The sequence below is a fragment of the Anas acuta genome, chromosome 6, assembly GCF_963932015.1.
Source record: "Anas acuta chromosome 6, bAnaAcu1.1, whole genome shotgun sequence".
NCBI lineage: Eukaryota > Metazoa > Chordata > Aves > Anseriformes > Anatidae > Anas > Anas acuta.
In genome coordinates this window covers 28,996,826-29,020,868 of record NC_088984.1, presented here as the reverse complement: position 1 = coordinate 29,020,868, position 24,043 = coordinate 28,996,826, and the positions used below count along the sequence as shown (strand labels likewise).

Sequence of the window (24,043 nt, the reverse complement as noted above, 5' to 3'; positions counted from 1 at the left end):
AGCAGCTTGGGCTGGGATGTGTCACAGAGGGAGACTGAGACTAACCAGGCGCCACGCTAACGTGAGGAGCGTGTTCCCAGTGGGGATCTCCGCCTGGCTGCACAGGCCTTGGTGGCCCGGGGCTCTTCACAGAGCACTGCCTCACACGGGTGTTGTGGGCATGGTGTCTGGGATGGCGTGGGGAGCAGCCAGACCTGCCACGAGTGTCAGGGTTGGGGCAAAAATAAGACAGGTTGGGTGCAGAAAGGCCCCTGGGTGCCAGCAGCACAGCAGGGATGGGGACAAGGCCAAGGGTGCCTCCTTCACACCTACACGTGTTCCGGGGTAGAAGAGGCAGGGGAGGAGGGGAAATGTAAAATGGATACCCAGAGACAGGCTGTAGGGTACTGGGAAGGTTTCCCCGATTTCTGTCCCACCATTCATCCAAATCTTAACCCAAAACTGAGCTGAAGCCTCCGCCACCTCCTCCACCCGAGCAGTAGGTGCCCAGCTCCCCCACTGCAGCCTCTGGGCTGCTGCAAACCTGGGGGAGCTCAGCCTTCACCCCGATGGTTTTGCTGCTCCCCAGCCAGCAGGCAGCCAGGTTATTTTGGAGACCCACAAAGTAAAGAACCAACACAACCAAGCACAACTGAATTGAGGCATGAAACAACTATTTCATCCTCACTGCCTGCAAGTGCATGCTCCTTGCCAGAGCATCACACTGAACTTGGCCTCCCAATAGCCAAGACCACCTTCCTCTGACCTGTTATTAGGGAAGTGACAGAGTCTGACAGGCAGACTGGAACTGGGAGATGGTGTCAAAGAAATGTGGGACCCCTCCAGAGCTGAAGTTTTTTTTGAAGGGCACCAAATTTCCTCAGCCCTTTTGGAAATACCAACCTATGTTCATGCTTGAGGTTCTTTACCATTTAGTTGCTGTTTGAATCCCTTGGGAAAGGTTCTTTAAGCCGTAACATGCCAGACCAATATGAGAGGGGTTAAGCAAGTACTGTTGGAAGTCCAGGAGAAGGCACAAGATGGTTCAGAGCAGCCCCTATGTATGTCCTGTTACTGCAATGGCCCAGGGCGTCTCCACAGACATCAGCCACCACTGGCCTGCACCTGCAACAAAACTTTCCACCAGGTATACCAGTATAGCTCCCAGTAATACTGGAATGCTTTGTTGTCTGTGCACAAATCCTTGCTCCACGTGGGCATTATTATCCCTGCCCGAGAGAGAGCATGGGAAGATCTTTGCAGACGTGGAAAAGGGGAACGGGTTCCCCCAGGACAGCTACAAAACCCTGACTTCTGCAGCCAGAGGCTAGCTTGTGTAACCAGGCCTAGCTCCAACAAAAGCAATAAACTCAGCTCCTCCTTTGGTTAATGGAGCATAGATGGAAATGGTTTGGGTGGTTTATACAGGAGAAACTTGACAGCCCTTCGCCTGGATTTAAGAGCATCCAATTGCCAGAGATGAAACAGGCAAGTGAAGTGACTGGAGCCGAGAGGGACGTCTCTGGGAGGAAAAGCAATGCCAGCAATTCTGGTTAGTGTCTGGAGTTGCTGTGATATTGCACACTTCATCTAGTTTCCTTATCCCAGCCCTACCCAGCTTTGGGGCAATGTGCAAACACTTGGAGATGGGCGTAGACCCTCCATACACGTCAGGATGCTTTTCCAGCATGCCCTGCTCTGGAAGGCAAAGCACTCTGGTGGAATGACCCAGGAGTGTTTGCCAAAGAGGGACTGAGGGGAGGGAAGGAAAGGAAGAAGAAAGTATTTAATAACTCCCAAATCATTTTTAAAAATTCATTAGCTATTATTTCAGCTGTGTGACCTCCAGAAGGGACTTTCTAGAGGGCCAGATTATGCAGTCAACTGAAAATATAAATAAGTATGGAAAGGGCAGAGATCACTTTATTCAGCCAACTTGTGTGGGATGTCAGGTTAAGTTTCCTGTAGGGTGCGTGCATGCTCTTCCAGGACACGAGTGTGGCCCAACAGCTCCCCTAATCTGAGGACACCTCCCCAGTCACCAGGCATGGCATTAACCAACAAGTTACCATCTTCATTTGTGGAGTGCACATTTCCAAGGGCTTCTCGCCAGTCCCACAGGAACAGGAGCATATTGCACTGCTGCGAGATTTCCAGCTGCAGTTCAAGTGGGCTGCAGCCTCGGACATGTTGCAGAGACTAGTTCTCAGCAAGCATGCTATGGGTAGGGGTTCATAATTCATAATTCCTGGCTGAAGCATTCACATTTGGGAATGGAAAACTTGTGAACTCCTTTCCATTAGCACCTCTCCTTTCTTCCACATTCAAGGGAAAAGACTGTACCCCAAGAAGCATCCAGCATCCCTGAGCCCGTCCATTTCATTTACTCATTTGTTGCTATAAGGTACTGCTGTCTCTAGGGGTCCTTTAAACTGAGGAACAACCGATCCTTAGAAACCTATTTACTTTTCAAGTGAGGATGTAATAAGAAACACTGCTAATCGCATTTGCTAAGAACTGAGAATGAGGTGGAAACCAGAATCTCTTTGGTTGTCAAAAACAGCTTTACTTTTCTTGAGAAGAGTTTTGCAGGACCTTGGTAAAGGAAGTGGTTGGAAAAAAACAACATTTCAGCAGAGAACTTACTGAGGCAGTGAGTGAAGAGCTCCAAAACCTCCCTAAACTCCAGAAGCTTGCAGCATTCTGAGCCCATGGCATGCATGAGGCTCAAATCCCTAACCTGGGCCAAAATTGCAGTGTGTGTGACCCCTGCTCACTCACTCTCTCTCATGGAGAGAAGATAGGCATTTGTCAGAAGAGAAAGCAAAACTCATAGTGCACATATTGCTTCTAGCCAAACAGAGAATTCAATTAGGATTGAAAAGTAGGGGTTACACCAGGAGCCCTACTGAATGCTGACCTCAATGGTATCCCTATGGCTGCACTCCATAATAGCTGGAAAAAACAACTTTAATGGTGAAAAGTGCAGAGGAATTAAGTTACTACAGACATCTTATGCTCTTCCATACCTGTAGTGTATTTAAGTATAAATATCACAGATGATCTGTGCACTGAGTGTAGAAGCACACTTCTTACGACAGACATAGACCAGTACTTCGCTATACCCTACCTGCATTCAGTCTGAGTTCTCACTGAACCTGTAGAGCTTCCATTTCAGTCACTGGACTCATCCAGACTCCCTCACTGTTCACAAACATGCCTGCGCAGTTTTAACTTGGGGGTAAGAAAAGTAAGGAAACATTTTTCTGTACTGCAGACACAAGCTGCATGTAAAACTTGGTTGTGTGGAGCAGAAAAGCTATTCAGCACCAGTCACAGACACAGGCAGTCAGATGAGAAACACGTGAGCAGCAGTTTCAGGAAAGTCCCCGATTCACAGGAGCATGAGCTTAGCTCAGGTCTGCACATCCTAGGACAGTATGTGAAATACAGAGAGGAACAGCATTGCCAAATTCAAAGCATGAAGTCTTTGTTTTGAACAGATGCAGAGAGCTCCTCTCCCTCCCCCAGCAAGGAGATTGCATCGGTATCACAGTAATATAGGTTATTAGCTCAGTGGGAAACTAGCAGGGTTCAGATTCAAAGGCTCAAGCAAGTCCAGCTTGCAGCTGGCAAACCTAAACAAGACCAGCCAGCTGGTGTTGAGCTGAGTCATCTGTACAGTGATTTGGTTGAAAACGTTGACTTAACCCATTCATATAATCACCCAAATCCAAAAAACCCGACAACCGGAGTCAAAAAAAAATAATGTACATCTGCATTTTGCAGGATGACAGACTGGAAAAGACCATGTAAACCAATTTTCCAGGGCTTTTTATAGGCTTCTGTGTGCATGTTGCATACAATTCAAGTTCTTGGTAGTCATTTGTTAGTCTGTTCTGATTCAGCAAAGCACATGACACATCCTTAGTGCATGTGATAAATCCCACTGAAATCAGGGGGGCTACAGGCACACATTTAGAAATTAGGCATGTGATTAAATAATTCACTAAACAGAGGCAATCTTAGGACATGCAGGTTTTTTTTTTTCTTTTTTTCTTTTTTTTTTTTTAATTTTTACTCAAATTGTTTCTTTAGCAGCATCTCTGCTTGTTTCTTCCTCCAGGAGTTTGAACTTACTGGAGTAAGAATGTTTACTCCCCTTCTAAAAATCATAGCAAGGGAATGACCAGCTTCATATTTTACCTCCCAAAGCCATAAATTTTAGATGTGTGGTGAAAAACTGAAGCACCTGCAGGAGAACCTATTTTATTGAAACCTGAAGCAGCAACACAGAGAGCTGGTAGACAGCAACCAGAATAAACCACCTTTGGTGTTCACTCCCAGTTCTCTGATGTGCAAGAAAAAATAATTAAGAACACTGGTTCCTCGGCGCAGAGGAAATTGCAGCCCACGGAGTGAGTACAGGAGGAGGATTAGCTTGTAGGAGAGCAGCCTCTTGGAGCAGAGCAGGTTGGGGTAGGACAGGCTAGCCTGACCCCGTGGAGCAGCACAAAGGCCAAGCCAGCTGACGAAGGTTTGCGGCACCATCCAGACTGGAACTGTGTTGCTAAAGAGGTTCTGAGTAAGATCTTTCCCTTTTCTCCTTCCCATTGCTTGCTTGTTCTACATCACGCATGTAACAGCTTCAGGAAAGCCTGTAAAGCAGCTGGCCAACCTCAAGCTGAGTTATAAGCAATGATGCTAGTCTTATGAGTCTTGGAAAAAAGAGTGACTCACAGCAGGTCAGTGCATGGCCATGGGCTGATGGGTCACTGCTACCTCTTCAGGAGACCACGCTCCTGAATTAGGCATCAGAAACCACGACAATAAAAGATAAAATATTTCACCCACGGGCAGCCCTGAGGGAGATTCACTGCCTCGGTATTCCCTGCAGCATTACTGTCCTCCTCTCCATCACTACTTTAATGAGGAGCCCCTCCAGTGACCGCCCAGCCCTGGTACACAAGCACAGCTGAAGAATAACACAGACATTCAAACATTTGTGGGATCAGAGCCAGCCAAGGCCAAAAGATTTGAAGCAAAGCAAACAAGACCATGCTGAAGCACGGCATACTCACACAAAAAGCCTTGCAGGCTGTGAATCCCCTTTAAGCTCTGCAAATAGCCTTACCTCCTGCCGCTTACCTTGGAGAAGTCCCTTGATGCAGGACTGTCTTAGGCACCCCAGGCAGCAGAAATCCTGTCTTGAGAAGAGGTTGGTAATAAAAACCGAGTAGAAGATCTAGAGGGCTGCTTTTAAGCATCAGCAGTGCCATCTGCATGTAAGACTGCAGAGTTTTGGGGAAGGATTGTATGACACAATGCTTGCAGCCAAGGATGGAAGAAATGACCTAGTAGTGATGCTGGACTGGTGAAAGCTCTTGCCAGTCTTATGTCCATGTTAACGTAGCTCCGTGCATCTCCCGACAGCTTTCTCTGAAGCACAGCATGGTTAGCATCATGGATACACACCGGTGTGCCTTACTTGATGCCAACAACTTACCACGTCAGGCGTGTATGGCATATAAAAGTGCAACTCCCTCTGCATGAGGGCAACACCCTATAACCCCACGTATTTTAAAGAGTTGGACTATTCTTGCCATAAAAAAGATCAGAGTAGCTTTATTGACTGCAGTGGAGTTAAACCGGTTTATTCCAAGTGAGAATTTGGCCCCTTGACTTCAATGAAGCTGTGTTGATTAATCCCAGATGGAGACCTGGCCTGGTACAATCCCGTCCAAAAGTCCTGGGAGATTAGTAACACACTCACTGAATCACTGCCGTTACTCAGAGCCTGGGTGGTTATCAAAAACCTGCACCTGCTTCGGTGGGAAATGCTGCTGGGCTCAGGCCGAGCCATTGCGATCACCGACTTCAGGGACCAGGGTGTGGCGAGCGAGGGCACATTCTTCAAACGCTGCCTCATGCGAGGGGGGAGATGCCAAAGCAGCACTCTTTCCTCCGCAAATGTTTGGGAATGGGATCCGGGATGCAGGTCCCAGCTCTGACAAAACCCAGGTGTGGTGGCAGTGAGCATGGTGGGCAAGGAAATGAGTCAATCCTGCTGCTTCTCACTAAAGGCTTTTTGTGATTCTGCATAAGATCCTTAGTGTGAATAATTAGGACTAAATCCACAGAGCTTCGGGGAATCTGCCCTGGCATCTGTGTGAAGGGTGAGCACAGTTTCATTCAGCAAAGGGAAAGCTTTCTTCCCCACACCAAACGCAATAGAAAATAAATAAATATAAATATAGTGGTAATAATGATAATGATAATAACAACAACAATAATAGCAGCAATAATGATAACAAAATTATTATTATTAATATTATTACTACTATTAATAATTAGTAATTATAATATTACTACTACTACTAATGATAATAATAGAGGCATCTTTTTTCTTTTTGTAGCAGTCACCTCCAAGTCTCTTTTAAGGCAGGCCAAGTTTTGCTTCCCAGTGTTACAGGAACAAGTGCCATCCTCCTAGTGGGGAACAAATCCAATGAAAATTAAAAGTACTTGACTTTCACAGCAGTTCCTGTACACGTGCATGTGCACAGAGCCACACACAGCCACACACGTGTGCCTGTGGGGAGACATTGAAGGTGTGCCTTGGGTTGCAGCGAGAAGAAACACAGGAATAAACCTCTTCACAGCCTGGTGTTGATGGCTTTTTGGTCTCAGGTGGTAGGAAAGCAGGGTGGACAGCATGTAGCCCACCTCCCCATTGCATTATCCATGCACAGATGTTACTCACGGCTAAAGGATGCTTTTCCTCTGAGGCAGCATCGCACAGGTCAAGGTGACAAAACAGGGCTCGGCATTGCGTGCAGAGGCACAGCATCACCATCAGGAAGGAGAAATGCCTAAGCTTGCAGTTTGCTTGCTTCAGCTCTGCCTCCCAAGCGTTTCTGAAGTCAGGCATCTGGAACGTGATGTAATCTGAAGATTGATCAGCAGCAGCACACGTACAGCTGTGCACATCTGGCATACAGGTGTTTCAGCTGCTATTTGTCAGTAACTGTATCAAACACTAAAAAGCACCCCGCGTTCATAAGGAAATCATACCTGTCCCGCAGATTGTTCACAGGAGCCTATGAAATGCCATTGAATTTATGCAAACTGTCTCTGCTTTTTAGTGGGTGGCCCCAAATGTTATTTATTTACTTATTTCAAATCAGGAGCTTGAACCAGGGGCATTTTCAAAGCAGGCTTTTTGTTGTTGTTAATACCACTGGCATGAATCCATCAGTGGAATTAGTTGAGTCAGTCATAACGGATGGCTGCTATAACCCACTTGCTGATTTACTCTTAGGAGGCAATGTTGTCACAGAGCCTTTGTGCTGCACTGATGTAAAAAAGCTGAGATCGGTCCTTTTTGTGCTCAGCTGCCTATGGACAGAGCAGGGCTTGCTTCAAAATACCTCATCCACACAGGACAGGGGCAGGTAAAGTGGGGAAATGAGGAAGAAAGGATTCATCCTTTGGATAGGATCTGCTGGTGCCCAGTCCTAATCCCTGAGCCAGAAAACACGATTTCTTCCTCCCCCCGGGGATGCTGCTGCTCAGGAAGTTTGCAGCTGAACACACGCTGCACACAGGAAAAATAAGGAGAGCAGGGAAGGTGCTGGCTGAGCAGGCCAGACCAAAAGAGTTCCCTTGGAAAAAGAATAAAGCTGCAGATGTATATATTTATTTTTAGAGAAGGTGTTGTTCCTAGAATTTGTATTATTTTGGCAGGCGTGGAGAGGGGAGGAGAAAAGGTTTCCCTCTGTCCAATATTCTTTCCTTTTCCTGAAATGAGGTGGAGGCAGAGGGTTTTTTTTACAGCCCATTTCATACCTCTGTTGTGGTTATTCCTGTAGAGGCGAACAGGGAGCAGACATTTCACACTGGCTGCCAGCGCTGTCGGAGCAGGCTGCATACCATACAGCGTGCAGCACCAGCTGCCCAGAGGCACCAGTCTCACGTATTTCCGAGAGGAAAAAGAACCTCGCTCCTATTGATATCTTCCTCCCAGATATTCTCAACCAGCCTACAAGAACATGATATCCTTTACTTTCCAAACAGCTTAGCATGCGCATGCATTCAGTCATCATAGCTGACAGGTCTATAAACTGTAACAACAGCTCACACAACTCCATCCTGAAGTATACTCACCCTTAGCTTGTGAGCTGTATTCATGCAGGGTAAGCACTGAACATGGCTTTTGCTGTGAGCATCTCAACAGCAATGTACGGCCCGTGCATGACCACTTTACCTTTCTTATCTGATTTCTGTGCAATAGATTTCCACTGCTTAGCACTGATCTGGCTGGCCCAAGCATGCAGTAAGTGTTTCAGGCAGGAAGAGCCAAATGCCTGCCCAGAATTGCTTACAGGCTGGCAGCTGAAACCCATATAGATCTGAGAGGCCCCGAGGTTGGAGGGTCAGGGGCTCAGGAGGCAGAGGGAGATGAGAGGGAGCGTATTTAACGCCGTTGGCACAAGCCTCATCAGCTTCAAAGCCATTGTTCAGGGACACGTGTGCATCTGTGCCACCTCCCTCCCCATCCCCCTTTATTTTACTGGAGCTGCCCAAGAAGAAAACCTCATTCCCTGCCTTCTTCCCCTCCCTGCTCCTCTGTTCCACACCTTCCCTGTGCAAAGCCAGGCTCGCTCCGGAGTGCCTCAGAGATGAGCCCAAGGAAGGGGTCCGGAGGTGGGTTTTCTCTGCTGTGGTGTTATCCAGGAGGGCTGGTGCTGGCTGGATCCTTCACGTCCCTCTTTGCCTGTGGCCACTGACTTTCCCTGGCCCCTTGCACCACAGGCCCTTTCGTGGGCCAGGAGATGCTGGTGGTGTCCCCGAGCGCTTGTTCTTCAGAGCCACCCACGAGGCAGCTGGGCAGAGCCGAGGACAGAGCTTAGACGGCCCTTTCAAATGTCGAAACAGCTCTGCTTTTTCCTGCTCCAACTGCTCATTAACAGCTTCCGGCTTTTGGCAATTTCTAGCCGCGCTTTCAGTGATGTACTGCCAAGATTTTAACAAGGGGCTCCCACAAACCTACCTCCTCCTCCAGCTGCGACGAACCCCACAGCCCCGGGGAGGCCAAGGCTTGGACTGTGGAGGAGTGCAGGGCTGGGGGAACTGTTCCTTTGGGGGGCTCTTTCCTGTTTAAAGATTTTTTTATTTTATTTTATTTTCTGGCAAGGGAGGGACGCAGCACCTTGGAGCAAGCATACTGACTGCCTGGAGGTTGCTGCAGAGAGGCAGGACATAACGCAGAAACCCTGAGAGTCCCAGCAGCAAAATACTTCATTGCAGAGCTCTCACTTGTCATCCATACTGGGAGGCCAGCCCCAGGCTACTAATTTGATCTGGGCCAGAATAATCAGCCACAAGCCAAAATGCTGAAGAAGTGCCTTTTTTTCTGCGTGTTTCGGGACCCCAAAGGGCAAGTTTTCCTGCTGGAAGTGGTTGAGCCTGTGAGTTTCTGGGTGCAGTGAAGGCCAGCATAGCTTTCCTGTGTTTTGGGTCGGGCTGTGCTGATTCACACCGGGAGCAGGGCTGGTGTCCCGGGGAGCTCTGAGCTCCCAGGCATCTTGCAGGCCTGAGGTCAGACTGTGCTGACCCTCCAGCTTCCCTCCCTCTTCAGCTTCTGTAATCTGTGGGTTGGTGTCAACCGGTTTGGTGGAGGCTCTCAAGCTGTTATGTTCCTGTCATTTTTTGCTTATATAAGAGGTGTCTGGATGTTTTACTGGGCTGATGTTCCCCACCCCAAGAAAACAGCATGTTTTTTTAAAATAACCATCTTTGAAATTTAATGTGGAATTACCACAACCTGTATTCCTTCCCAGGCATGAATTACACTCAGATAAATCAAAATTCAAATGATAGCTGGAGATGCAAGGGAAGTTTAACAGGAGCCAAGGAAACTTCAAGATCAGAGTTTGCAGAGGTGTTAAAATTGCTCATGAGAGTCACAGCCTTCTCTGGTACAGCAGAAACTTATTTTACTCCAGAGAGCTTAGTTTATAGCCGTGCACCTGAGGCTGAGAGAATAGAAGAGTTCATTCACCTTTAAATAAGAACTGGGTGCAAGAAGGGCAGCTGTATGATGGATACCAAAATAATAAAGTTTGTGGCAGTCAAAAAACAGTCACTTAACTGCTGGTTGATATATCCATAGATAAACCTATAGATTACGCATTAATAAATCAATGTTAAATGCAGGCCTTTCTGGTAAATGCACCAGCATAAATTACACTGGACAAATGCAACAAGTAGTGTCTCATTAACTTTTAAAATGTTAGTTTTCTGTACTATGTTAAATTCCTTTTTTTTTTTTAATAAATTATTTTTAAATTATTTTTTCTAATTAAAAAATAATTTTTAAAAACTGAAAAAATGGAAAGACAAACAGTGACAAATAATTTGCAGCATTGTAAAGCTGAACTTACAGGGCCAGCAGCTCTTCCAGGACAGCCAGACCTGACACAGGTGAAGTCTGTTTAGGTAGGTGGCCATAGATACAAGCGAGTCTTCCTGCAGGACAGTGAGAAGAAAAAAAAAATAGGATTTAAAGCATGGTTAGTTCAATCAATATTGGCTGCTTGCTGTCATTAAATTTATTTATATATATATATATATATATACATATATATAATCAATCTACTTCTCTTTTCTGTGGATAGTTATTTGTGAGAGGAGCACTCAATATCCCCAGCTTTATTTCAGCTGTGGCAGCTGGTCCCCAGCCTTGCAGGCATGCTCTGTCCTGTTCAGCTGGCCAAGGCCAAGACACAGGTCCAGGGTCACGGGCTCTCCTGTTGGCTTCCTTTTTGGCGTTGTCTCTTTTGGATTTTTCATCCCGAACAGGGAGGTGTGAGCAAGCCATTGGCTTTCCTCGGTGCTGGGCTGGCGAGACCGAAACAGGCTTGGAGGGAGGAGAATTGAAAGGATTAAACCTCCTTCCAGATGGGCCGTACGTTTTCTTTTCCTGCATCCCTGTCAAACAGTTAGTCACACTCCCGATAACAAACCGGGGAGCCGCGGGACGCGGGGAGGATGTTTTCTCTTGGACCAGCCATGGGCAGATAAATCCTCCAAGGTCTGAAAAGCCTGGGGTAAATTAGATTAGAGGCTTTCCTCTAGACGGCGAAAGGCGCTTGAGGCAGGGGTAGGTGTGGAGAGAGCAAGGGGAGGCCCTGCGGCTCGGGAATGAACAACTGCAAGGGATATGTTTTTAAATGGTTTCCCAGCTGTAAGATGCACATAATTGTGGCTTTCCTTCATCTGGGAGACTTCAAGAGCGGATGGTTGATAAGAGTTCATACCAGCAAAGGCAGAAAAACACAAGCCAAGGTATCTGGTTTCAGTCTGTCCGTACCCGTAGCATTAGATCTGATTTTGGCCCTCTCCCCCCTCTGCATGTACACAATTATCTGAATTCCTTTCTCCGCTGCTTCCTCCCCTCTGAAGTCTTGCAGACCGGCCCTTGTGCCTTTTCTGCAAGGGCAGCAGTCACACATTGTGTTAGGGGTGGTTGTGCAATTGGGCTCTCTGCTTTCCCGGTCACCTTGTATTAGTGTAGGTGCCTGTGCTGCACTCACAAGGACTCCCCAGGGGACACAGTGCAACCACAGTGATGGGAACTTATACCCCATCCCCTCCTATTTAGCTTTTTCTGATGGGAAACAACCTAGAAGTCAGGAGACTTCCACTATTCTAACCACCTAACCACTCACAGGTGCCTCTGTGCCTCAGTTTCCCCCTTTTGCCTTATCTCTGCTGCTTGCCTCTGGCTGTGTTCCCCAACCCCTTGCATTGCAGGTGGGGCATCCCAAGGACCATTATGCACACCACTGTGTGCTGCTTTCCTGTACAGTTGTGTGGGCAGCAAGGTAGATGTGCTCAAGGACACAGCCAAAACATTGTTTTTCCACCTCACCACTGTTTTCTCATTCTCCCCACCCAGCCATCCTGTGGTCAAGCAGAAGGGGGACCCTTTCTGGCATGCTGGTATGGGGAAATTGGCTTTCCAATACTGTCCACTACTGTCTACCCTGGCTCTGGGGACAGCTGACAAATCTGTAAGACGATTTGAGAATATCCCTTTGGTACAGACACAGCCAATGCCTCTAGCAGGGCATAGATCCTTTCTTCCTTTCACTTTGTTACAAAAACATTAGTTCATATATAAACTATGCATAAATATGAACACAACATGTACAGATACAGGTTTCCCATTCCTACACAGACCAAAGACTTACTTTCATAAACACACCTAAAGATCCGATGAATTCAGTTAAAATTTTCTGTGTGCTTTGATTTTGTTTTAGCCTACTTGCTACAAGCTACAATATATAGAAATTTCAGCATGGAAATTGCAAAAATGGAAAGCCTTTGAAAATTCCTCTGATCTCACTCTAACTTTCACTTTCTGACAGCCAGTTTTGACTGACAGAGCAGAAGTTTCTCTAGAAAAACTGCTGATGGGGCCTGGTTACACGTCTAAAAGTGGGTCAGGTCTGAACCAAGTTGCTTGGTGGTGCGGACAGGTTCTGGAGCACCAAGCTGGTCTTTGCTGCAGCCAGAGATCATCAAAGCCATGGTGACTGTGAAACCCACCACCTGAGCTGGGACAGTCCTTGTCTTCAAGGCTCTTAAGGAAATCAGTGAGGTGCCATTTACCCAGGTAGGGAACAAAACCAAAACCCCAGCACTCTCCTTTTCCAGTCAAGGTGACAGAGGCCTGTTGCAGGTCCCTCTGCATGGTCTTTAGCAGGCAGCAGTGGATAAAACCGCTCGTAGGAATCCATTTTACCCAAGAGTGGCTGTGATGGTCAGGGTGCACGGGAAAAAAGGGCTCAGTTCTAGGGTGCTTTGGCAAAGGCAAAGGGCAACCATCCCACCTCCCAGGATGGGGCCCAGCTTTGAAAATGAGCCTTGCTTTGGGAGATTTGACTGGTGATAGACAAGTCTCTTTTCTCCTTTGCTTTTACCCTACACAGCAGGAAGTCAGAGCAAAGTTTTCCTCCACAAACCTCTGCTGCAGCCTGCTTTGGTTCTTTCTGGTTTTCGTAATCTGCAGGAGCAATAGCAACCAGGAGCTCCATGTTTTGCCTAATCCTCCAGGATGGAGGGTTGCAAATACCTGTTTGCCTGTGTACGTCCCTACGTGCTGGTCACGGCTCCAGGCCAGGTCCTGGCTGCCAGCACCTCGCCTCCACCCTAGCACCTCTCTTCTGTAAGTTTAATGGTGCTATGATAAAATCCAAGCCAAAATAACGCCCCATTCTTCCTGACTTAGGTCTGTTTCATATGGCTCACAGAAACTCACCCCATGCATAGTTGGAAGACGATTTGGGGAGGCTCAGAACTAGGTCAAAACAAACTTAATTTCCTCCAGGTCCAGGTGGAGCGCTGCTTTGTGAACCGGGCTATCTGCACGCCGCCTTTCAGCTTTCCACCCGCGGCCATCACAGCCTCCAACACACAGTCACAGGAAAGCTTTTAGCGTTTTGGAGCATGGCTGGTTTCCACTCTCCCTGTGCTCCAAAACAGCTGGACCATTTTTGCCTAGTCTCCAGAAAACAAAAGCAACAACAAGGAAGAGGAATCACCTTCGGGCATGGAAAATTTTCAGCACAAGTTTCAGAAGGTTATGAACAGATTTTTAAAAAAAAAAAAAAAGAGTCTGGATAGCAAAGCTTACAGACCTGACCATGGATATCATGATCAATACTTGCAACATGGTTATTTAAGCTGTAAGCAATGGTCCTCAGTTCGCAAAGGTCAGGAATGAGCAAGGTTAAGGGCAAGGTTGGGATGTTTAACAGTAAGCACGTAAGCCTTAAGCACCACAGATAGGGACCCTGCTCAAGAAGATGACAACCCCCAATAAGTTTGGTGATTTCTGAGTCCCCAGCAAGATCCTCCTGGGTATCTCACACCTCTGCACTTCGACCTGCCAGGTAGGCTTTAAAGGCAGTCCACTTGGATGGCAAACCTGGGGTTGAGTAGGGTGACAGGCACTAGGGAGAAAGGAGCACAAGTTGCTCTCAGGACTCCAGCTAGTCTGCCATAAGCCACATCCAGTCCTCTGCTTCAGTAGCCAGGTGAGATGGGGCTCTTGTGGCCAGAAGCAACCCAGATTCAGGCTTTCTGGCCTGAGAATCAAGACCCTGAGATCTGTCTTCCCCTCTAGCTTGGCATTTCCTAATCTAAAGAACAGCGTGATTTCTGGAGCAGCCTGCTTTGGCATTTCAAAAATTCACATCAGCCCATGCTGACCTTTTCTCTCCAAAGGCACGGGCGCGGACACGTGCATCCCATGTCACATTTTGCATTGTTCGCTCTTGTTTTCCCCATCCCCAACCACGGCGTGCCTACGGGGCAGTACGCATGCAGCGCTGGTGTGGCGGCTGGGCGTACCGGGGCTGTGACATCATGCAATAACCAAACTAGCCACATTTATTTGTTTTGAAAAATATTAAGGGCAGCTGCTACTTAGCGCCAACAGAAACATTTTATTGATTTTCTAGAGCAGGAGTGTCCCCTGTTGTGTTGTAACCCAGCAGTGCTTGAACCCAGTGGTGGGACATTTCCAGAATAAATCAGTTACAGCACATTTTCCCTTCTCTTTTTAAATATTCAGAGCATATCCAGCCTTGAAAATACATGCCTGGGTAACAACTAGAGAGGTCACTGCCTCATGTTCTTGCTCTGCCCTGTCTCAATCAAGTGTCCAACACGGAAGGGGACTACTCCTTCCCCATCCACCCCATAATGTCCCATCACTAGCAGAGGAGATGGAGATGGGACCATTTCTCACATGGTGACGGGGGCCCTGCAGCTTTTCCTTGGGCAGGAGAATTTGTTCCTGTGCTACTGCTGTTCTTGAAGGGGAAAACCCTCTTACCAGCTCTTGTGCAGCACCTAGCACGGGAACAACCTGATCATCAGTCTGGGCCAGGGCTAGTGACAGCCTGAGTGGGCTTTAACTGTAGGTTTCCTCACATTTTTCCGTTCTGGTTATTCTCATGTTGGGAGGATGAGTTTTGAGACAACGGGGAACTCCAGCTGAGTTTGTCTGGTGCTTTCTCGTGGGCTGGTTTAATATTTGCTTCCTCAGCGCGTGTTTGCTTGTGTCCTACCTAATCACCCCAGGCAGCCCCGCTGCTCACCAGCCCGCCTCGCAGAAATGCCGCTCCCTGCTCCAAACCTCCAGAGTCTGTAAAAAAGCAGCCTTTGAAGTTAACATCCCATTAAAAATGAATGTTCTGGGGACGCTTAAAGAACAGGCACAGTCTGGGCAGGGAGACTTCAAAGGAGGCAAAAATGCAGTGGTGGGGACTGTACCGAATGTGGCAGAGCGGCTGGGGCACCGCGGGCTGGTGGGAAGAGCAGCCTCCCCATCCCACTGAGCCAGGAACGGGGCAGCCACACATGGGGGCAGAGAGGAGCACACTCACAGGTGTCACTTATTACTTATTCACATTAGTTACTGCAATTCAGCAGTGAAGGATGCTCAGTCAGGAACCGTGTCCCCTCTGGAGGCAGCTGAAAGCAGCATCGCCAGCCTGGGGGCACAGGCAGCGTGCCCTGCGCTGACCCACTGAGAGGGGCTGGGGTCTCGGCTTTGACCCACGCTCCTTTTCACTTCCCCAAGATGAAGGGGAAGGGGGGAGGAAACAGTCTATAAACTTCTCAGCGACTGCTGAAATCAGTACCAGGTGTCGTGGGGCGAGCAGCTGGCGTGTGCTGCACCGTGCTGCTGTTTGTGCCCCTCATCTCCCCCCTTGCTGCCCGACCCCAGCTCAGTTAGGAGCACAAGGCAACAGGACCGGGCACCCATGACCCCTTAGTTGGGCTGGGACCTTTCTGGTAGGAAAGTGGCAAGACCCTGGGTACAGAACCATTTCTGACTTTGCAACCTATACAACAAGCTCAAATAGCATAGTTTTCTTACAAATAATAATAATAATAATAATAATAATAATAAATGCAGTTTAAATACTCAAAGGGTTTTCCTGTGATTTCTATTGCTTTTGCATTCTTGGCTGTGTTATGGAAATGATTTCAATCCCTTTGTAACCAAACCCAACCCTAATCCTATATAAGCAAGGACCTCAGGGACCTGTTGCAAAATTTCCTCCGACCGGGGCCCTGCTCTTGCTGCCACCTTACATCAAGCCTGCAGCTCTCAGCTGCCGCGGTTTCCCTGCTGTGCTTTGGGGCTGGGGAATGCTCTAAAGCGAATAAAAATGAGCAGCAGCTTGTGCCACCACAGAAAATGCACTGGATCTGTAATGTTATAGGGTCCAGAGTGCGTAACAGCTATATTCTGTGTTTTAAACTGCAGGATAAAAGAAATATTTAGAAATTATGTTCAGCAGAGAGCTTCACTGTGTATCATCACACACTCCAGACTCTAATCATGCACTGTTATCGTGTAGCTTTATGCCCTTCAACCGTGCACTGGAGAATCACAAGGTGCTTTATGGGCATGAGCTAATTAAAACCCTTGTGCACTGTGAGAGAGGAAGGGATGTACGGCAACTTCCCAGCCAGGGAAACTGAGGCACATGCAGAGAGAGCACTTACACAGGGAACCTATGTGTGAGCTGGGATTAAAACTGAGCTCTGCAAGGTCCTGCTGTCCTACCCCTCCAGCTTAGTGCTGAACTTAACGCAGAAAATCTGTCCCCTCCCTGTGAAATCCACTATGGGCTTTGCTGTGTCCTTTAAGAAGCCCCATAAATCCGTACCTCACCATCCAGCTGCCACAGGAGACACGTAGTGAGGCCACAAGTGAGCCAGGCTTGCAGGAGTTCTCCAGGAAACTTCCGTGGGCCCTGCTCGCAGGAGTAGCCACCAGCTGGATATGTTGGCAGGCTTTGATGAACGCCTTGTCGAGCCCCTCTGGGATTAAAGGATCATAAACATGAAGCATGACCTTGGGAGGGTCCATTAAAGCACAGAATTGCTGTGGAAAAGCTCTCCGTAACTTAACAGGTGACAGGAGCCTGCTGGCTCATTTTTAAAGCTCCTGAAGGCAACGGGGCAGTGCTTCCCCCGCTGGTGTATGTTGAGCTGGGATCAGAGCTGGACATTCTGGGTGCACTGGTTTTACTGGGACACTTTGAGCTGGGCTTTCCAGAAACACTGGGGGAAATAACCCTTTCATGGCCAGGTGTACCAGCTGCCTTTGGGTGACCTTTGTATCTGGGCATAATATTGCTTCATCAGCCAAGAGGCTGCCTTAATGTGCAGTGGATAACTGGAGAAAATAGGAGGGAAAATCGTTTAGCAGATCATCTGGTGCTGTGGTTCCCATCCTGTGGTCCACAAATCATTAGTGAGATGTAAGACCTCAGAAAGTGATTCACACACACAGGCCCAAATCCAAATCATAGACTCACACACGAGCTGAGGGACAGCAAAATCAACAAAGGAACACAACACTTGACCTACTGTTACTTGCTTGTGAATGTGTCCCACTGTGGCACTGCTGCACGAGATGGCATTTTTTTTCAGGAAGGACTAACTAGTCCTTGGATGCTCCTGTCCTTCAGCTGGATCCACTGCAACAAAACCAGATGGTACTTGACTTGTTTAACCCACTCCTAAAAACCTCGAGTGATGGAGATCATTTTGTACAGAAGAAGATAACAGGTCTCCTGCTGCTTGGTCTGATCTGCTAACTTTACATCACACATATTGAACAAACAAACAAAGCAAAACCAGCACAGGAGGGTCCTTCCCAAGACACATGTGGGCTGAGGGTTCTTTTGGCATCATGGGGACAGCGATTACTCCAATTACTTATGGAGAAATGCCTCTTTATTATTACCACAAGGCTCAAACCTGCAGTGCCGTGGCAGCAAAGCAGGGACCCACAGATAAGCAGAAATGCCCTGGGTGACTCCTGCAGCCCCTCACGGGGAAAGCAGGGCTGGTAACGAGGCATTAGCCCAGCGGTGGGACATCTAATCTGCCCACCACAACCCCAGTGCTAGTGTCCTGTGCAGGATGGGGAAAGCAGTAAGGGTGCTCCTTACCCTGCAAAGCCAAGCCAGAGCCCTGGGGCACAGCACTGCTGCCATTTGCTGAGTAGATCCTAAGCTCGTTTGTCTCACTGTAACAGGGAAGTCAAAACACCCTGTTAGCACTGAGCTGCTGTGAAATTCCCATTTTTTCCAGTTGGCCGGAGCCAAAAGAGCTGCTGGAAACCTGAAGGAACTGGTGAAAATGAGATCCTGCACTGCAGCAGCAGTCGAAGCGGCACCGGGAGTGAAGACATTGACTTTGAAATCACCACTTTTGCTACGAGAACAGCTTTGAGCTGACCTGTCCCATCTTGGACGGGGTTTAAAAAAATAAGTGGGAGTAGGCCAGCTCAGTGTTGCTTTCTGCCCATTTTTACCTTCCTTTACATGGCAGCCAGGCTGAGCAAGGAGCAGGGCACAGCATTTTGTCATGTGGCTGGAAGCAAACAGCACCCACCCCTTCCTCTGCTTGCTGGAGAAAATCGTGGAAAAAAAGATCACTGAGCTTAAAGGTTGCCCCAGACCCCAGCAGAAACTCACTCCGTGGTGTCTTCCTCCTTCCTTTATTGTATTTTTCTTTCCCGAGTCCCCGCCGTGCTCCCCTCGCTGGGGTTGTGGCAATGTGAGCATGAAGAAAGGGCCAGTCTGTCATCTGTCAGACGTGCTCATACACAAACCACGGCCGCTCGCACACACCAAGCAGTTAGGCTTTCCTAAGTGGTCCTGGGCAGCTTGTCAAGTCCTGAGCTCGTCTGCAGAATGTGGTTGTAATTAGATAATTAATAACTTTGAGAAGGAAAGGAAAGGAAATAAGCTAAATGGAAGCTTTCCTTAGTGGGAGGAAATAATTATATCTGCTTTTTGATATATGAGCTGAGATGGCTTTCTGGAGGCAGAAACAGCATCTTGCATGAAAAATCATCCCTCCCCCAAGTTGGTTGGGATCTCCCTTGGGCACTGCTGGGGCGCAGCTTGTCCCAGCAGCCCGCAGACGAGCAGCAGCAGGTTGCTGCAGACCAGGGCAAAGCCTGCAGGTAACAGGGCTCCCCGCCGTGCTGCTGCATCCTCTCACATCCCAGAAAGCGGAGTGGATACGCGGGGCTGGGTCGCTGGGAACCGCGGGGAAAACAGGGCTCTAGCATCACATCCGTCGGGGCTGGAGAGGTGCTGTAAGCAAATGGACTTTTAGATAGCTGCGTTGCTCCTGCCTATGGATTTAACCATTTCACATCACAAAGAAAAAAAGGCGGTGGCATTACTAAGCTCTGAAGTTACACGCCCAAAAGGAACTGTTAGATTTATGCTGATTTTTTTTTATTTTGGATGTGCTTGGCTGTTACTTAAATGTGCTAGCCAAGAATAGGAAGAAAACATTAATTTTCAGCAGGGCTTGCCTGACGTTGCAGGAAGAGCTGAGAGTCACTATGGGTGGGATTACATTTTGTACAAGCACATTTGGGGCACCTAGCTCTGCTCCCTGAGCGTCGCTGGGAGCCCTGTGCTAAATACAACAACAAATTGGCAGCAACACTAGCGCTGAGCATCCCATCTCCCCGTTTCCCTCGGTTAAGAGGCCACGAGGGCTATTCCTGGTGCACTGGATCTTGCCCAGCTGCTGGATTAACCAAGTGTCTCCACGCTACCGGCACCAGGGATGGATTTTAACATGTGGTTATGGGTTTTCACAAACACTGCCTTGGTTTGCAGGGGAAAAGAGCTTATGAGATAATATATATCACACAAAGATGTGCTGTATTCAGTGTATTTATTTTTCTTTTTTTTTTTCCCCCTTTCTCTAGACTGTCCAGTGTCTGAGACTGAAGTGGAATTGGGATGTATCCAAGTTTGTAGCTTCTGAAACCTTAACAACCTCAAGTAAACTTGGTCCAAAAGACCCCTCTTGACCTCCCTCGCTCTGAACTCTTGCAGAGCACTTAGACTGAGCAGAAACCAGCACCAAAGCTAACGGTCTGAAACTTTGCAACATCTCTCCCCAAGTGACTGACCAAAGAGAAAAGAGAAGCAACATTCCTGATTGTTCATTGTTGTTGGGTTTTATGTCCGTGTGTCTGTCTGTGCGTTTGGTTTGATTTCTTTTTTTTTTTTTTTCTTTCTGATAAATCTTAATTCAGGAATACCTTTATGAGAAATCTTTGGGTTCGGATTTTATTTCTCCTTAGCTGTATTCTTTTTTTTCCTTTTTTTTTTTTTTTTTTTCCAAAACATGATTTCTTGTACAGTAATGTCAAAACTGGACCAAGGCTCTCAGAAAAAAAAAAAAAAAAAAGGAAGAAAAAAGGCCTCAGTGTCCCCAGCTCCCTGCATGATTTGTTTCAAGTACAGCCTGGACTACAGACTGCCCTCCACACTCTGCTGCCTCTTCCTTATTGCTCCATGATTTGCTACAGCTCCCAGCCCCCCCCTCCCCTCCTTTTTATTTTCATTTTCTGTTCCAGTGTATATGTTGCTTATTTGTTTTATTTATTGAGATATTTTTAACGAGCTAAGAGACTGCAATGTCGCTGTGTATACTGCTTCTCTTGCCAATAAAAATAAAGATGTCATGCAGCTACTGGGGGTATTTGATTTACACTCTGAGTGCACAAGCTGAAGGAGCTGAGCCACCCCACCAATGCCTCAGTGCTCACCGACTTTGCTAAAACCCATTCCCCAGGTAGCAGGTGATAAGTGCAGAAGGCGTTAGCTCAGCATCACTTACCCATGGTGATGTCTGCCCACGTGTGCCAGGAGCAGTGGGTTGCTCGCTCGCAGCCCTGCTCAGGAGGTTTACTCAGGCTGCAAGCACTGTGGAAGGGGCTCGGGCATCTGCAGGGCCATGGCCTCCAACGTACTGCTTGTTGCAGACTCTGCCTTTCCAAAGAAAACTTTCAGCCTTTCCACAGAACAATTTGTAATCATTTCAAAACGAATTTCATGTAGATGGGCTGGAGTTGGACTGCTCAGCCTTGGAGTTACTATTCATTTCTGGGCTGCATATTGCCTCCAGAAAAGAAGCATGACCCATAAAAGCTGGGCAAAAAGCATTAGCTGCCCTACAGAAGTGGTCACCTGGGGTTGCTGGTGTGCTCCTGCTTCCTCCTTCCCTTCCACCCTGGGAGCAAAGCCCAGCGGGCTCTGCTGGTACTCACCAGCCTTCCTCCACCGCCTCCTAGAGCCCCGTCAGGCTCTTGGTCACACACATGCTGAAGCCAGGTTTCAATTTCCAGGTCATAAATAACACGTTTAAAAAGAATTTGCTCTGAAAGAAAAAGAAAAAAAAAAAGGAAAAAGAAAAAAAATCCTTTAAAGAACAATCACAGTGGATCTGGAAACATGGGGCTAAATTATCCCAAATGACCTTTTGTTCTCACACCCTTTCCCTGCTGGATTAACAACGATGCCAGTTAACTTGAGAGCATCTGGACTGCAACACCGAGGTGACAGACAGAGATTGATTAAACGGCAGGTCTCTGGCAAAGGCGGCTTGGGAGCCTCAGTGCTCCTTGCTGGAATTATCAATTCACTTTGCAAAGCAAGAGACAAAACAGATCTCTGTAAGAAAGATCAGCTCAGAAATTGGCAGAGAGTGGTGTAGTGGGGGGAAAGGAAAAGATGGTGAAGGATAATTGGCTATGGAAAAAAAAGCAATGCTGTGGTGTCTAGAGCCATTAAAAAATAAATCATGTCATTCCATCTAAACCAGCTTCAGAGAAAAACTTTTTAGCATGCCAAATCCGGAACATACATGTGTGTATCATCAGATGTATTAATTGCCTGATAGGCTTCAGAACTTAAATGTCAAATGTTTATTTTAAAACAAGCAGAGTTGCATGGAGTAAAATACATCAAGTCCATTAGACGCTCTTATTTTCTTAAAAGTAGATGACATCTCAGTCTCGGCGTTTGGTAGCAGCAGAGCCAAAAATGCCATTTAAGAAGGTGAACATAACACGTGTCATGTGATGCAGCACGCCATGCAGCAAGCAGGTTTTTTTTCCTAGGGGTGCACATTAGCTTCTGCATTTTTTGTGAAGCTTTAATGATGCTCCACATCACACTAGGCTGATGTCACCACAAAGAGTGACATTTTCCAAGCATGGGTCTGTAAATCCAACTTCAGCCCCATTAATTATTTGTTAGAAGAGCCTGATGTGCTGCTTTGCTTTCCCAGGACATGACCAGATCCAGAAGGAGAGACCTGGCAGGTCAGATCAGATGTCTGCAACTATAGGTGCCATGTGCTTTCCTTAATGCTGCAAAGCATCAGGGCTGCTAACCTTCCCTGACAATGCCAGGCATTTAAGGACATCTCATGGTAGATCAAAGCTTTTGCTCTCTCCCTCTCACTGCAAAGTGCACTAGCAGCCACTATCAGGTGAACGGTGACAATAAATGCTTGCAAGCACTAGCTGAGCCCCTTTTCAATCAATTCTGGGGGTTAGCAGAGGCTCCTGTAGGTGAATGGCCATGGAAAAGTAAATTTGGAGACCAGAAATAAATCCAGAGCACTAGGATACATTTTTTTTTTCCAGGCAGAAAGTACTGAAGTTGGTCAGGTCAGTCAGTGAACAGCAATGCCATGGAGCTCAGATGAGTGGTTTCAGGTCACAAGGTGAGATTGGAGGATATCAAACACTCCACGACATCCTGATAATCTGAGACCTGTAAATTGTCTGGATAACACATTTTAGCAGACAATTGACAGATAAAGAGATATGCATTTCAATAAATTGCTGAATAGCTTTTTCATCTTGTATGAGTTCATCTTGCAGAAGTTACAGCCCAACGTTAGGAGGAAACCAAAGACAAGATAAAATGCACATCCTAAAACTGAAGCTATGTTGTCCTGTACAGCAAGATGGACATATTTCCTATTCTTTTTCATATGTAGGAGTTTTTTAGTGCTAATCAGTACTTATCATTTAGTGCTCACCCTAATTCCCACTGTGACTGAATTTGTCCTTTTTCCATCTGTGCATGAAACCCCAAGGTTTCACAAGAGACTGGCATTCCCTAGGGCAGACACATACTCTCCTGTGCAAAGAGAATAAAACCAAAATCCTGTAATGCACCAGGTCCATCCAAACCTGACAGATCCTCACAACAGGGGTTTCTCCACATGTGCAGGACCTGGATAAATATTGGTCCTGAACTGTTTGCTCTCTGCATACGTGAAAGGCTGCAGAAAACACCCAGCACATGCTATTTGTGCAGGGGTCCAGCTAATAGCAAAGTAAAGCATTCACTGGAAAGAAGCCAAGTCCTGAGGTCGTGATATAAAGTGTGCCTTTTTTTTTTTTTTTACTCAATACCAGCTCAGCAAAGCACTGCCAAACCCCCCACTTCCAAAAGGGAAAAAGTTTTCAGCTAGAGTTCTTGATGTAGGTCAAATGAATATATATATATATATATATATATATATATATATATAAAAGCCAACAACAATCCCAAAACAAATCCAAGCCCCACATCCCACCCCTTGGAATCTTGTTCTTTTCTCCCTGGCCTCCCCCAGGGCCACCCCGTTTTCACCCAGCCGCCGACAGTGAGAAGGGGAGGAGGGACCAGGGAGGGGGAACGCTGACAATTTTTCCCAGAGATGCTTGTAAACTTGGAGTCCTTGCTTGGCTGGGACCACCCAGGCACCATCGCCGGGATGGGGATTTCAACCCCCCCTTAAAGGGTGACTGCAAAGAGAGGTAGTCAGTCTGTGGTGCTTAGCATCATCTCTGCATGGAGACCTCAGCTAGGGCAACATACATCCCACCCAACAGAGGGAGAGGAGGGAGCCCGTGGGACTTCAAGTGGCACCTAGATGGAGTCAGCTATATGATCAGGGTAAAGATAAGTCTTCTATTGACTTCTCCAAGAGAAAGGAGTGGCTGTTCTGAAGCACAGTGACAGTGGCCTTTATTGGGGTTAAAGATAAAGGCCAAAATTGTACCCAGAAATCACAAGAAATGTGAAGTGCTGTTGCCTGAGATCTTTACTGAAACAAACGTCACATATCACCAGGGAGAAACCTG

The 24,043-nt window shown here is 47.3% G+C and overlaps 1 protein-coding gene across 1 annotated transcript in view; it reads left to right on the top strand.

Annotated features, from left to right (window-relative positions):
- The window catches only part of TWIST2 (twist family bHLH transcription factor 2), a 35,715-nt gene extending 15,126 nt beyond the window's left edge, over positions 1-20,589 (top strand). Inside the window, exon 2 of the mRNA XM_068686169.1 lies at positions 19,817-20,589. The gene's annotated coding sequence lies outside the window, so the exon portion shown is untranslated. The remainder of the gene's footprint in view (positions 1-19,816) is intronic.
- The last annotated feature ends 3,454 nt before the right edge of the window (positions 20,590-24,043 follow it).